Below are 16,451 nucleotides of genomic sequence, written 5' to 3' on the forward strand. Positions count from 1 at the left end.
TTTACATAATTTTCAGACTTATGCTCTACCCTCCCCCTGCCAGAGAAACACTGTTTTGAATATGGTATGTGGAAATCTTTTTTACAACTTTATTTAACAAAATGTTAAATGTTCCTTTATCCGTGTAATTTTATTTCCGTTCTTAAGGTGAATATCTTACATCTGGAACCTCACCGCCTGGTAAGTGTATATTACACATTTTACATTCATTAGGGAACTTTATCGTGTCTTATCAATAAAAATTCCAACAATTGAAATGTAGCTATACTGAATTTTTAAAGTAGTTACAGAACAATTTAGGTTTGGTTTAGATAAATATTATATATTTCAGTGTGAAAATTCTTTAGATTTAAGATACTCTGTTCTCTCATTCTCTGATCATATTAAGAATAACATTATTTTAGGGTGAATTTTCTCTTTAAAGCTAGCCTTTTGGACATATTACTGGACAAATATGTAACGTAATTTGTTACGTTGTGTACCCGTTACTATTAAGAGCATTGATCAAGTTTATGTAAATCGTCTATTCATGAGATATCTATAACGTACCGTCGAAGACTGATAGTAATTGTATGTTCGGCCCATATCATTTCATTTCAAATGGGTTGTGTCCAAAGATATATAAAAACATGTAGATATATGATTTGTTCTTATATTCACCACCCAAAGATGTAAATTGCCTTTCTAGAAGGGTTAGTCATTTAATATCCGTGTCCTTATTTATAACATCTGTTGAAATATGGATGTAGTTTGTTGCATTTACATACACTGTTTTTAATCTCGGTACAGATCCGATACTGGATACTTCCCAAACAATTTTGACTGAGGCACAGGTGTTACAGTGTGGGGAAGACTTGAAGACATTCTATAGCGAAGAAATGTGCAAAATTAAACCTGACCCGCTTGATTTCAATATCATCGTTGAATTCGAGCAAATTTACACGAACTTAACGCTGCTTAGGAAAGAAATGGGAACAAAGATAATCGAAAAGCCACTGGATTACACCAATCTTCTTACTACAAAGATTAATGGGGTACTCCCTAAGCGTCTTCTGGTAGAAGGTGAAGGTGGAGTTGGTTAAAACGACCTTCTGTTCAAAGATTGCATGGGACTGGGTCAATGGATCTTCAGAGTTTCAGCGCTTCAGTTGGGTTTTGGTTATACCCCTGCGCAACGTTGTCAAGGGTCAGACAATTGGTGATATTATGAAAAACTATCTCTCTGACAATAATGCTGTACACCCTAAGCAGATCGATAATTACATATTGTCTCAACCTACAAAGGTTCTGATTGTACTTGATGGACTCGATGAGTATGATGGGGACCTCTCTGTCAAAGAAAGCTCAGACATTTCTCAGATTCTACGATTGGAGAAATTCAAGAAATGCGTAGTTCTGGTGACAACAAGACCATGGAGGGCGGATAAGATCAAATCCAACGAAGGATTGAGTAGGTTGTATGCTTTCATTGCGGTAAAAGGATTTAGTGCTAAAAATGTGTCGACATACATTAGCAAGTACTTTGTGAAAGATGAAAAGGCGGGATCAGAACTAATTCGGTTTATTAATGTGAATGATGTAATCAAGCTGAACATGACTCCCTTCCCAATTTACGTAGCAATGCTATGCATCTTATGGGAAAATTGTGACAGTGAGAAACGAGAAATAATACGCAGACTGAAGACATTTTCTCAATTATTTGAACAAATGATCATGTTTCTACGAGACCATTATGTATCAAAGGTTGCCAAAGTGTTAAATGAAGATCTAGACAAGGAAATGGAAGATACCAAGCTTTGTTTGCAAAGAATAGGATCGATTGCCTTCTCAGGACTCCTGAAACAAAGATTGGTTTTTAATGAGGAGGACTTCAGCTCGTGTAAGAAAGCCATGGAGAAATGTTGCAGAATCGGAGTTCTAAGCCGGGAAAATCGAAAAGTATCCAGATGGAAAAGAACTTTGACTGCTTCACAGCCTATAACCACTTGTGTCTTCTTCCCTCACAAATTATTTCAAGAATATATTGCGTCTGTTTATCTAGCCTCTCTATATGACACAAATCGCGAAGAGTACAGTAGGTCGATGGGCGAAGTACTGAACAAGAACCCACAAGAATTCCGTTACCTCTTTTATTTCACCGCTGCACTGGGAGAAGAGGTGGGACTTGATATTGTCAAGAAAATACAACAAAATGATGTATGCCGTAGTAAAAATATTCCAGCCCTTTCAAGAGACAGGCAAGGTGACTTCGCATACGAACAATCAAGAAAGACATACGATAATTTTCTTGTAGATGTCACTTTTGAAGCGTATAACAAAGACACGGCGAAAGCAGTAGGACAACAGTTATTTGAAGACGAGAAAATGTTGACCATCGATGAAATCATGCCTGCTCACACAATTTCTGGTTATCTATACATCATGGAACAGCATGGAATGGTATGTAATAGTATAGAGATATCGACTGCTACGAGAGAACTGGCTGTTCTAATACGCTCAAGGGCGCCTGGGTGGGCGGCGCGCCGAGGGGTGATGACAAGATGCAACTTTCCCGCGAGCCAGTATAGAAACAGCCAGTCCTCGAATATTAAAGCAGTTGATATCCCTTTTATATACCGAATTGACACAAAAATCTACCGAGAATTCTTACCTTATCTTTCTTGAGTAAAGATTGGTTAAAACATCAAAGAAAATCTGAGACACTGTCTGTTAATCTTCGCTGGAAAATTGACTGAAAGTTTCAATCATTTGGGAATCGAAGACAAAAAGCACTGTATGGGTGTCCGCGCTCGCACAAAGACAATTTAAACACGTAAACCAATGGGGATCGCATTATATGAAGGCACTTTTCAAAAGACTAATGACTGGTAGGCGGGTATGAAGGCACTTTTTTTTAAAGACTATTGACTGGTAGGCGGGGCATGGCTAAAATCACGACTTCAATTTCGACCAATCAGATGGCTAGATTTATAAAGTGAGGTATGTAATATCGTTTATAGATTGCATATGAGGATCCTAAACCTCTGATAGGTTGAAACAGCAGGCACGAAAACCACTACTGACTGCTGGGCAGTATAGCGAAAAATATTGAATCTGCATAGTTCAAAGACGCAATGGTTCTCGACAGTGTCAGTGAATTAGCACAATGAAAAACGCGCTGTTAATTTAGACGTGCAAAAACTGCAAATAAATACATTTTGACAGGTATTTTTGTCAAAATATCTTTTTTTCAGAATTGATTGCCGGGATGCGGTGTATAAAACAAATACTGCCTATTGTTCGGGTCACGCTTAAAACTATAGCTCCTCTGTGATCTTGAGACTGTACTATGTCTCTCGACCTTGCCTCGGGCACCATACAGTTTTCAGATCACCTCGGGAAACCATGTCGCTCAAAGCAATCAATATTTGCATATTGTTGAATGTAGGACAATTAACTATAAAAGTGTGTGTATCTAGAACAGTGTGTGTAGCCGGCATATAAACCTCCATTACAACTATAAATCTTATCCAATGTTGTAATAATTTCTTTCATAAATGTATGTAAAAAAAAAACGAAAAAAGAATGCCATTCAATTGTAGATTGAATGAAAAGTGGGTCCATGAATCTATTTTGGTTCATGGGTATATTTCATAACCACTGGGTGCATGTCGGCTCCATTGAAAGAAACATAGCGACCTAATCATTACACTGTTGGTCATAATGGTGAAATAATTATTTTTACCTCAATTTATTGAATGATTTTGACAATGATTTATTCCTAATAGATCTAGATAAAAGTATACATTCTCATATTTTATTGAATGACAATTGGGAAGTGTTTGCATGGACCTACAGATTTTTTTCCTGTTGGGGACTGGGGGAACATGCAATGAATTATTGAAAATTTGTTGCATTTTCTTTGTTTTTTGGGGGGCGTCGACGTACCCTAGCGCCCGCTGCGTACAATCATGATTCATTGGCTAAGCAATGGCCTCGTTACTGTGACCCCCCAGAATCAAAACCGTGTCGATGGGCTATATTAGTGCCCTTTTATGAGGCATTAATCCCCATTACTGTCAGTTATGACTTAAGGACGTAGGTCCCCTAGTTGATTAGCATAGTAGCACACACATGCTTTAGCAGTCACGCAAAACAAACGCTCCTCAATTGTCATTCAATAAAATCTGAGAATGTATACTATTATCTAGATCTATTAGGAATAAATCATCGTAAAAATCATTCCAAAAATTGGGGTAAAAATAATTATTCCAATTATGATCAACAGTGTACATGTACAACTAGGTAAACACATAGTGGGGTAGTTCTTCATCAGTTATGAATTGTTGTAAGGGAACTGCTGCTTTCATAATGTAAGACACGGTACCCTTTCCTGCACTTGGTCTACAAGGGAAGCACCCAGATAAATCCCTCCTGGCACACACCTACTCTTGTATTTTTCTGCAAGCAATGGTATTATTGTATTATTGTGCTTCTTTGAAAAGATGCTGATATTCAATATAGAAGCATTACTAGGCATTATCTTAGTTGACATTTATTACAAGTTGAACGTCAATGAACTATAACGATAACCTGAGAGAGAATTACATTTATACTGAAACTAGAAAACAAGTTCTGACAATTCAAAAGTATGGCTTTATGTATATGTTTCATGTATAATATACCTATGCCTATATAACACATCAGGATCATTTTAGCAATAAGAAATGTATAGAAATAATAACATGTTTATGTCTATTGCAGGAGACTTTGGTATTCAAAAATCCTTGGAGACCATTTGGCCCGAAGGTATCGCGTGACCTAGCAGATGTCCTATTGACATGCAGCTCATTATCAAGACTAGAGTTTCATTCTACAACATTGGATGATGACTTCTATCAGTTAATACATGAACGAGTTTCTACAATGGCGGTAAATAAAAAAATCATTTAAACAGAATACTAACGATTACAAATTCATCTTTATCACATTAATTTTAGACATGGTACAGTGTGAATTATACTTCCATTTTGTGTTCAAAGACGTTACACTGGGACGTGGCTCGCCGGAACCATTTCATGTTTGTTTGTTGTTTTTTTTTTGGGGGGGGGGAGGGGGGCAACTAGCGTTGATTTGTTTTGCTCCCATATGTGATCTTGTTTCAGAATCTGAGACAAAGTTATGACAAATTACAAATGCATGATAATAACATATAATTTTCTTGTGACGGGGCTCTTACCTGAATTATCGGGGAGGGGGCGTGCAGATGCCAATCTGTAAGCAAAACAGTCTCAATACTTTGGGATTTGTGCTTCCATTAACACCAAAAAACAGGGGGGGGGGGACTCCCTTCTAAAAGTTTTTTTTTAAATCAAATAAAGAAGTTAATAAAAAGTATATGACCGTAAAACAGAATGAATACTAGGAGAAAAACAGGAGTGAGTATGTTTTCTTTGATAAATGATTGGAAAACACAACTCAAATGGGCCGTAAGATATCTATCTTTAGGGAAAACCATATCTGCCTCATCAAGAAAGAGTTGTACTTAAAATGTTTTTCTCTTTCAAAGGAATGGGAATTTCTGTATGTATGGCATTGTAAAACATGACTAAACTGCCATTCGATTTCATAAGATTTTTTTTTTGTATGTGTAGAAAATACAAATCATAACTAGAGTCTGATGTTATTTGAAGATCGACCTTTTAATAATACTCTACATGGTTTTCATTTCGCATACAGGGAGATAATTCCTCAATCAAAGAGCTGGTTGTAGATCATCAATTCCTAAATGCTTTACAGAGGGTTAATAACGGTGACATTAATGTCACCGTTGAGGACCTGTTTCCAAGCTTGACAAAATTGACTTTTTCCACTCTTCATGCTGTCTCACCGGGAGATGTTGAACGGTTGGCACATTCCACACTAGCAGAGTTGTCTATTGAACGTGGAGAGAAAGGGAGAGAATTAGTTCCTCTCATTGGAGAACCTACTTTACTGGGACAACTTTTCTCCAGTTCATTCCCAAAACTCACCTGTCTGACCTTCCAAGAGCTAATAATGGGCAACATACGCAGTGAAGCAATACTACGTAATCTAAAGAACCACCTGCATTTGAAATCAATAAGGTACGTTCAGAGCCATGTCTGTAGAAGTTATCACTATTTCCAATGATAAGAATAGTAAAAATAATGATATTAATAATAATGATAATAATGATAATGATAATAATAATAAATAATAATAATAATAATAATAATAATAATGATAATTATAACAATGTTAATGATAATAATAGTAAGGAAAATAATAATGATAAAAATACAAATTAATGAATAAATAAATCAGTTGAATAAAAAAAAAGGAATAGGCCTATACTATACGTTAAGAAAAAAAATGCGAACAAATGAATTAAATGGATTCAATTTCTGATTCAAAACCCCTCAGTAGCTGGTATATAGCCTGGTTTCAAGGAATCATAATTTAATATTATATCACAGGGTATTTTATTCTTCTTTAATTCATTTAAACATTCAGTGATTCAAAAGGTTTCAATATGTACTTTTCTTTAACATTTATTAAATCATATGTATTATTATTTTATTATTTTATAGTATCATTAGCTGTTTTACGGATGACGAACTGGACCTCCTGGCTAAACAAGTAACTACTGAGAACAGGATGAAAGTTATACTTCAACATGACAAAGTAAATGTCTTTTTCATATCGGCTATGTTTGTGCTAAATAATGTTAAAAAGTGAAATTATGGTACTTAAAGAGAAGTTCACCCTGATATTCAGTCGGTTTTTATACGAGCAGGAACTTGAGAGAAACAAACAAATGAATTTGTGTGCAAAATCTGATAGAGAACAATATAATTATTGGCTATTTTGAGTTGTATAATCGATCAAACACAAATTGACAACGCTATGAAGCTTCTTGCAGGTCATCTCCCAATTCACTCTGTACAAAAACAAATATTTTCCTTAAAGAAATATCACACATATAATAATTCTGCATACAATTCTGCACAATGCCTGTATGAAAAATCTTTCATCAGCAACTAATAAAATTGAAATTTGTTGTTTCTTGTACAGCGCAAATGGAAGAGGATACCAGGGGGCGAATGAATTGGAAGTAATGATTTACTTCTTTTGGAAATCCCATCCCACATCATCCTACTTGAGTTACCATATACAACATACTCGGGTTGTATTTTGGAAACTTTCCAAAATATCCCTAAGTTCTTTGTGCTCACTATGAGGGTGATGTAATGGTATGCACTTATGGGTTTAAACAAAATAATAAACCAGTATGTATTCTTTTCAACAGGCACAAAGGACGTTAACATTTGGATGCAATATGGGACAATTAACAATAGATATAATAGATACACTTTGCCATCGAACGTGTGTCCATCACTTGAAAGTGTTTGAGTATGGCGTAACAATTGCAGGTGAAGAATGTTTTCCAGACTTTCATGGCAGAGAAGTGGATTCAAAGGTTAGTGAAACAGTGAAGCAGCTTTCTTACACTTTTACCACCCTCCCCCTCTCTCTCTCTCTTTCTTAGTTTGCACCTCTTCCTTGACCACGAAAGCTCTTTTTTTGCTTACTTTCTTCTCCCATTTTCTTCTATTCTTTCAATTTCTCTCTCCTTCTCTGAGCTCTTTTATAATTAGATGTCCGTTAACAGAAATATATGTTATTTCTTTTTCATGTCGAAATCTTAATTTTTGGATGAATAGGTGATGATGTCTAAACTAATCCCCACTAGTGAGGAGAGCCTTCAAGTCAAACCAGATTTATTTGGATTATCCTAGACATTATATCTTTTCGTTTATTGTTCTCCAATGATTCATTAGTGTTCTTTCATGCTGACCTTTGTATTCTTTTCTTGCAAATATGTAAAGAGGGAAAGAAAAATTACATATTCTGACTATTAGTGTAAAAACCTCATTGTGATTATCACGACATGAATTTTACCCAGAAAATTATATGATAATCTAACGGGCATAAGACCCTACAGCATCTTGTAAATTCCGAGAGACAATACACATTTTGGTTAAAATCCAAAAGGTTCAATCCAGATTTGTTTCATTTACAGGTTTTTGTGTACGTTTTCCATATGATATGATAGGATAGGGCCATAATCTTTTGGATGCATACCCTTGAACACGAAACCTTTGTAGCACTCATTTGCAACACAACAAACAAACAAATTGTAATAAATTGCTCTAAATCACAAACTATTCGAGTATTCATATGGTGTAACCGATTATCCGGATTACCATTACATTTCTCAGGCATACCGATGTCTTATTCTTTTTACCCTTTTTGCGTGAGGGGGGGGGGGGGACACTGAGTTACAGACTGAAGGGTTTCCACTATCTTTTATCAACATTCCCTGTCTCATGACTTGCCGGCGTATACCGTATTTCGAACGTATTACCACTGATTCAAAAGTTGAAGGATGAATACTTGAAATTTGTATTATTATTACTCTAAAACAAAACAAAAAAAAGGGGGAGGAACTTAAGACTTTCTCTCTTTGTATACAAGATGACCAATCAGTATCCTCTTGTCTGGAGGAGTTACTTTGTCTCCAGAATAGAGCACGAATTTGTATATATATATATATATATATATATATGTATATTTTCATTATGTGGATATATTCATTTTATATGGAAATTAAAAACCAAAAAATCAACCAAATAGTGAGTGTTTTGCTCATCAGACTTTTTCCACCCCCTTCAAAATCCCGGATCATCCCTGTGATTATGTGATTGCTCATTATCATAAGGGTTTCCACTATTTTCCACATTTACTGTTTCCTAAACTATGAACGACCTTTGCCCCTCCCCCTTTGCCGACTGCGTGTGGCTTCCTTTTCTTCGTCATCTTTGTTATTGAGCATGAAATATATTATGTTTTTGTTAATGATTTAGAAATAAATTTGAATTAAATTTAATAGAATTGAATTGAATTGATTTTTTTTATTTCCACAGATTAAAAGGTTAAGTATTAGAGGCTTGAAATTACATGATAACCAATTAGTATCCTCTAGTATGGGGAAGTTTGTCAGTCTACTGCCACATCTGACAGACCTGGGCATTGAATCGTGTGACCTTCACGATGATTTCTACAAAGAATTTGCTAATCGAGCTTCTTCTAATCAGGTAAAATGTTTTATTTTTTAAAGAAGCAGATAAAAAGAGACGGGTAGTTTTTCTTTTTTATAGCCCAAGGTTGCGGGATAGGAATACGAATAAATTGGAGTAAATATTTTGTATACTTTTCCATGCGAATAATATTTTGTCACTAACCAGGTTAAATACCTGAAAATATAATTATTCTCTACCAAAAAATAGAAAAACGATAGACTTTTTCAATATATACACGATGACCAATCAGCATCCTGCTTTCTGGAGGAATTACTCTGTCTCTGGAATATAGCTATCCAGTTGTAATTATAAAAATTGATTTGTATATTTTGGGTATGTTGATATAATTCTTTGTTCATTAGCTTTTGTTTCTCATGTAAAATGAAATGCAATCTGAGGGAGCTGCAACCATTAGAAGCTTTGATTTTTGTTGATTTCCTTTTCTTTGTTATGATCTATGATGTTGAACATGATTGATATATTTCGTATTTGTTAATGATATTTATGATTTACAAGTAAATTTGTATTGAACTGCATTGCATTGATTTGAGTTTTACTGAATTGAATTAAATTAAATTGAATTAACTTAAATTAAACTTAATTGAATGTAATGTTTGTATTTCAACAGATTCAGAAGCTAAGTATTAGAGACTTTGAATTACACAATAACCAATCGCACTCCTACTGTCTCGGGAAGTTTCTCAGTCTCTTGCCTCATCTGACGGACGTAGAGATTCGCTCATGTTCCCTTCATGATGATTTCTACAAAGAATTTGCTAATCGAGCTTCTTCTAATCAGGTAAAATGTAATTAAAAAAAGAAGCAGTTAAAAAGAAATGTGGAAATTTTTAATTTTCAAAGCTTGAGGTTGCGGGATAGGAATACGAATAAATTGGAGTAAATTTTCGTTATACTTTCCCATGCGAATAACACTTTGTCACCAACCAGGTTAAATACTTGAAAATATTATTATTACCTTACCAACAAATAGAAAAACGATACATTCTTTCAATAAATACACGATGACCAATCAGCATCCTGCTTTCTGGAGGAATCACTTTGTCTCTAGAATACAGCTATCCAGTTGTAATGCTGATAATAGATTTGTATATTTCTGATATTTTGATACAATTCTTTGTGCATTAATTATATTTTCTCATGTAAACTGACATGCAGTCTCATGGAGCTTCACCTATTAGAAGCTGTGTTTTCTTTGTCATTATCTTTGTTGTGGAACATGTTATGTATGTTGTATTCGTAAATGATTTTTATGATTTAGAAATAAATTTGAATTGAATTGAATTGGAATGAAATGAGTTGAAATGAATTGAACTGAATTGTTTTTTATTGAGTTTAACTGAATCAAATTTAATTTATTTAAATTTAATTTAATTTAATATTTGTATTTCCGCAGATTCGGACGTTTTTTGCTGATGGATTGCACCTACACAATGACCAATCACAATCCTACTGTCTCGGGAAGCTTCTCAATTTCCTACCTCATCTCAAGGACCTGGACATTGCATCATGTGACTTTCATGACGATTTCTACAAAGAGATTGCTGATCAGGCTTCTTCATCTCAGGTAAAAAGTATTTTAAAAAGAAGCAGATAAAAAGAAATGGAAATGTTTATTTTTTAATGTCTAAGGGTGCGGGATAGGAAAACAAATAAATTAGAGTAAATATTATTTACACTTTTCCATGAGAAAAACACATAGTTACCATTCAGGGTAAATACTTGAAAATATTATTATTACTCTACCAATAGATAGAAAAACAATAGATTCTTTCTATATATACATGACGCCAATCAGCATCCTGCTTTCTGGAGGAGTAACTTTGTCTCTGGAATACAGCAATTTAGTTGTAATTCTGATGATTGATTTGTATAGTTCTGATATTTTGATACACTCTTAGGGAGCTGCACCCATTAGAAGCTTTGTTTTTTGTTTGATTCCTTTTTTTTATTATGATCTAGGATGTTGAACATGATATATATATATTTTGTATTTGTTAATGATTTTTAGGATTTACAAATAAATTTGATTTGAACTGAATTGAATTGATTTAAGTTATACTGAATTGAATTAAATGTAATTGAATAGACCAGTTCGTAGTTAGCACATGGGTCATATGACCCCAAATATCCACATATCTTGTAAACATAGATAAATCCAACTTTGTGCCTTTTTGATGGAGGCGATTCTTTGTTTGCCCTCTTGAAAAGATTTTTTCAACCTGTATTCAATAGAATGCATCACAGGTGCATGCATGAATAATGATAAAATAACTTTCGTGAGCATGTATCCAGTATTAGTCTCAGTGGGTTTTACAATTTTGTTCAAGTGACCTTTATCTGTGTATGCGGAGATCAATCCGCGTATGCTCAGGTTGTATCTACGACCTGGTATATTGAATTAGGCTTGAATTGAATTTATTTTCATTTAATATTTATATTTCAACAGATTACCTCTTTAGGTATTACAGACTTAAAATTACATGATAAGCAATTAGCATCCTGTTGTCTGGGAAAGTTTCTCAGTCTCCAGTCTCGTCTGATAGGCCTGGTGATTATGAAATGTTCGCTTCATGGTGACTTCTTCAAAGAGATTGCTGATCGAGCTTCTTCATCCCAGGTAAAACGTATTTATGAATTATATTTTCTCATGTAAACTGACATGCCGTCTCATGAAGCATCACCCATTAGAAGCTTTGTTTTCTTGGTGATTATCTTTATTGTTAAACATGATATATATTTTGTATTTGTTAATGATTTTTATGATTTAGAAATAAATTTGAATTGTCATGAATTTAATTGAATTGAGATTTACTGAATTAAGTTGAATTGATTGAATTTAATATTTGTATTTCCACAGATCCGGGTGCTCAAACTTTACGGCTTGAACCTACATGACGAACCGTCAGCATCTTTTTGTCTGGGGAAGTTTCTCAGTCTGCTGTCTCATCTGACATACCTGTCGATTGACTCATGTTCCTTTCATGATAATTTCTTCAAAGCGATTGCTGATCGAGCTTCTTCGTGTCAGGTAAAATGTTTTTTTTTTAAAGAAGCAAATAAGGAAATGGAAAAAGTTTCTTTTTTAAAGCCTGAGGTTGCGGAATAGGGATATCAAAACATTGGAGTAAATATTCTTCATTCTTTTTCGTGAGAATAACACTTGTCGCCAATCAGGTTAAATACTAGAAATTAGAATTATTACTCTACGAAGACATAGAAAAACGATTGACTCTTTCTATAGACCCATGGTGACCAAATAGCATCCTGCTTTCTCGATGAGTTATTCTGTCTCTGATATATATTTCTGATATTTTGATATAATTCTTGTTCATTATTTATATTTTCTCATGTAAACTGGCATGCAGTTTCATGGAGCTTCACCCATTAGAAGCTTATTATCTTTATTGTTGACATATATATTGATTGATATATATATTTTGTACTTGTTAATAATTTTTTTGATTCAGAAATAAAATTTGAATTGTCCTGAATTGAATTGAATTGGATGCGCTTGAATTGAATTAAATTAATTTAATATTTGTTTTTTCCACAGATTCACACATTAGTTATTTTAGACTTGGAATTTCATGATAACCAATTAGCATCCTTTCAGCTGGGGAAGTTTCTCAGTCTCCTGTCTTATCTGACAGACCTCGTTGTTAACCCATGTTTGCTTCATGATGATTTCTACAAAGAGATGGCTGATCGAGCTTTTTCATCTCAGGTAAACTGAAGGAAGTATAACAAAAAAGATGCGAAATATTATTTCTTTTGTTTTTTTAACCTGACGTTGTGTGATAGAATATTGCCGTAAATATTCTTAATACTTTTCCAAAAGTGTAACATCCTTTCGTTACAAATCAAGGTAAACAATAGATGGGCTAGAGTAGTACGAGTGAAGATTATCCGAATCGAATACGATTTGTTTAATTTCAGTAGTGTGCTTACTAACTGATACTGTTAAAATTTGTTAATCTATGCTTTCACCACTTTAATTGATGAATGTCTACTTTCGTATGAAGATTCAAAATTAATGTTCCCCTATAAAATGTGCTACTGCTCCAATAACTGTATTTTCTTCCTCAATGAGAACTTATAATTCCCTCTCTAAAGTTTTGTCTTCCTCACCTTTGCGGCTATCTTCTGTTATCCATTGAAGATTGTACTGGATATTCACAACATGATGCTTGTGATTTCATTATCAATGATGCGTACATGTGATATTATGTTTGCTACATGTACATGACTGATGCCAATTGATTTTCTATCCCTACAGATCCAAACAGTGGAACTGGAGTTCGGTTCGAGTCATGACATTCCAGCTGAGGTACTAAATCATTCGGCATCAAAGCAGCTAGCCAAGATTCTCTGCTCTCTGCCCTGCCTTACAGACTTCGGGTTCAATATGTATGGACATATTATACATGATGATTTCTTCACTGAATTAGATTCTTTGGCTGCATCGTCAAAGGTAATTAGACAAGTCAGTGCTCATGTAGTAGAACATGCATGGATGTAGAAGCACTTTTGCGGCTCTTCATCAATTTTCATACTGTAGTATAACTAAGAAAAGTAATGGATTTTGTGTGGGGGTGTTGCAAGCCAAACTCGTCCATTTATAGATTTAAAAGACATCCTGGATAAAATCGGGCAAGTAATGAAGAAGAAGAAACATTGGGTCTACGAGTCAATTCATATTTTAATCCAAGTAAGTAACTATTCTTCAAGAATTATTGAATTATCTATGAACATGAGAACTTAGCATACTTCATGAATCCTATACATTTTTCACTTTTATCTTGACCTTCAGTCTATTTATTTTATCGAATCATTTGTTTCATCACGTGGTATGAGTAGACCCCGTTCTCACTCACTTCCTAGGCTAGATTGGTCTAACGGTGAGTGTGAACGGACAACCGAAATTTGAAAATTTGACATTATGTCAGGAAGGAAGGGGGGGGCTTTTCACAAAAACATACACAAAACATACACATAAAAAAAATCAAGGGGGGGGGGTTAAGTCAGGAACATTATGTCAGGAAGGAAGGGGGGGCTTTTCACAAAAACATACACAAAACATACACATAAAAAAAATCAAGGGGGGGGGTTAACCCCAAACCCCCCCCCCCCCCCCCCCCCCTGCGTACGCGCCTGAGAAGAGGTGACATTTTAAAGGTCTTACACTAAAAAAGTATTTAAGAATACAGATTCATTACCGCAATGACTCGGAAAGTATTAAAGCAACATAAACCAAATTGTAATGAAGTGGCGTACAAAGATTAACTGATTAATGGTAGAGGGTGGAAATGTCAATAGTAAGAAAGTCATCAGAAATGTTTGAAAGTATCAAAATTATACAGGAAAATACAATTGTTATACCGGATAACTTGAAAAACATCAAGCAATTCAAACCAAATCTTGGACGAAATAGGTATGAGCATACAGGGGTGAACTAATTAGATTTCGGATGTAAAAGATCATGAAAGTGAAAGGATCTTTGATCTTGAAAATGTTAACAATTTCAGAAATTACTGTGATATTTTAACCAAAATTCAACCAATGTCAAACAAACTGGACCCATGCATATTTTAAGGGGGTTGGAGGGAGCTTCACCATTAGGACAGAATGTAATTTCTGAAAAACTGCGTTAGAACACTTTTTTTGGTCCCTTGCATTACTGCTGTTCATTTTTATGTATATAATCCTACCTCCTTGCATTACTGCTGTTCATTTTTATGTATCTAATAAATAATTGTAATGGTATTTTTTACAAACTCTACATGTACACTTGTATCATTGTTCTTAGACGTACATGTATAACAAAACAAAAAAAATGTAAAGGGGAAATGTACGAGGTTGGTCAATTTCGTACTTTCTGATTCCCTCAGCTTGTCCCTTTTCCCTCATTATTGCAGCTAATCACTTTTATTTCCTTTGTTCTCTAAAAATCCGTGTACGGTTGTCATGTCAGAATCCTTACTTCAGGGAAAAGAAGCACATCAGCATGCTACAGGAGTGGTCAGAAAGTAAACATCATCATCAACAAAAACAACAACTCATGACTAGTACAGAACAAGAGCCATAACTCCCTCACGATGTTCACCTGCTGGAATAAGCACGACCTTCTGGACAGTTCTAGAGTGAACCTCAAAGATACTTTTTTTACACTGGTAAAATTTTGCTTAACCCCGAACTATAGGTGGGGCTAAATGGTCTTAGCCTCATCTATTGTCCGTTCGAGGTTAAGCTTAGCCCACTTTCTGTTCAGACACGAATTCATCCAAGGGCGTGTTCACACAAGAAGGGACCGTGGGCGGACCGTGGATCGCGCTATCGTAGCGCGACCCACGGTCCGCCCATTGGCATTCGCCGGATCCACACCGCAGTGAGATAGCGCGGTCTATATCGTAGCACCCCCCTTTTTTGAGAGGTCCTGTTGTCATGACGCGTGACGTCATGAGGTCAGAGCGGTCAAAGATTTCGCGCGCTATTACGAACTAGGAATGTTGAGTTGTACCTATTCAGATTCAGATCGCACCAAAATAGAATGAGTATAAAATTCCCCGCGTGTAGAACGATAACTTCCGGCGTGCTTTCGTAGCTCGGGTTCACACCGGCAGAGATAACGCGGTCTAGCGCGCGCTATCTCTCGTGGACCACCCCCAAGAGGTGCTCCAGTGGCACGACGTTTTGGCTCACCGTGGCTCGCTGTTGAGCGGACCGAAACGACGTTGTACCTTCCACGCAGCAGAGATAGCGCTGTCTAGCGCGCGCTAGACCGCGCTTTCTCTGCCGGTGTGAACAGTCTCCAAGTGGGCTAGCCCCACCTCTAGTAAGAGGTTAGCTGGTCCTGCAAAAAGGCAGGGCTAACTCCGCTGTGCCAAGCAAATTGAATGAGAACAGAAACGCAAAATAGTCCGGTACTACGCAATGTAGCGTATCGGAGATGGCCAGAGGTGAAGCAAGAAACCCACCATCCAATCAGACACGACGTATTCATGAATATGCATTTCCCGAAAAGCACTACCGGTGCGAAAGGTCATTTTAAGCGCGTTTGAACTGTTTTGAAGGTACCGAGTGTGGGTAATTTTACTAATGCCTGAACAAAATGCTGTGTATTATTTGTTTTATAAGATTATGTTGTATTTGTTATATGAAATGATGTTTTATAACATGATTTTACTAACGACCGGTCATTATCCAAATTACGCGTTAGACAAAATATATGCCTGGTCACGTGTTCGCTTTCAACCAATCATTTGATGAGGATCCACGTCATCATTTTAT

General features: G+C 35.5%; 1 long non-coding RNA gene across 1 annotated transcript; it reads left to right on the top strand.

The window, feature by feature from the left end:
* The first annotated feature begins 5,878 nt into the window (after nt 1-5,878).
* On the top strand, nt 5,879-7,525 carry LOC105436887. Its single transcript, XR_004064438.1, has 3 exons — nt 5,879-6,104; nt 6,591-6,684; nt 7,310-7,525. It is a non-coding gene; the product is annotated as an uncharacterized LOC105436887 (long non-coding RNA).
* Nucleotides 7,526-16,451: the final 8,926 nt, after the last annotated feature.

This window comes from Strongylocentrotus purpuratus, unplaced genomic scaffold, assembly GCF_000002235.5.
Source record: "Strongylocentrotus purpuratus isolate Spur 01 unplaced genomic scaffold, Spur_5.0 spur5_scaffold_16, whole genome shotgun sequence".
Lineage (NCBI taxonomy): Eukaryota > Metazoa > Echinodermata > Echinoidea > Camarodonta > Strongylocentrotidae > Strongylocentrotus > Strongylocentrotus purpuratus.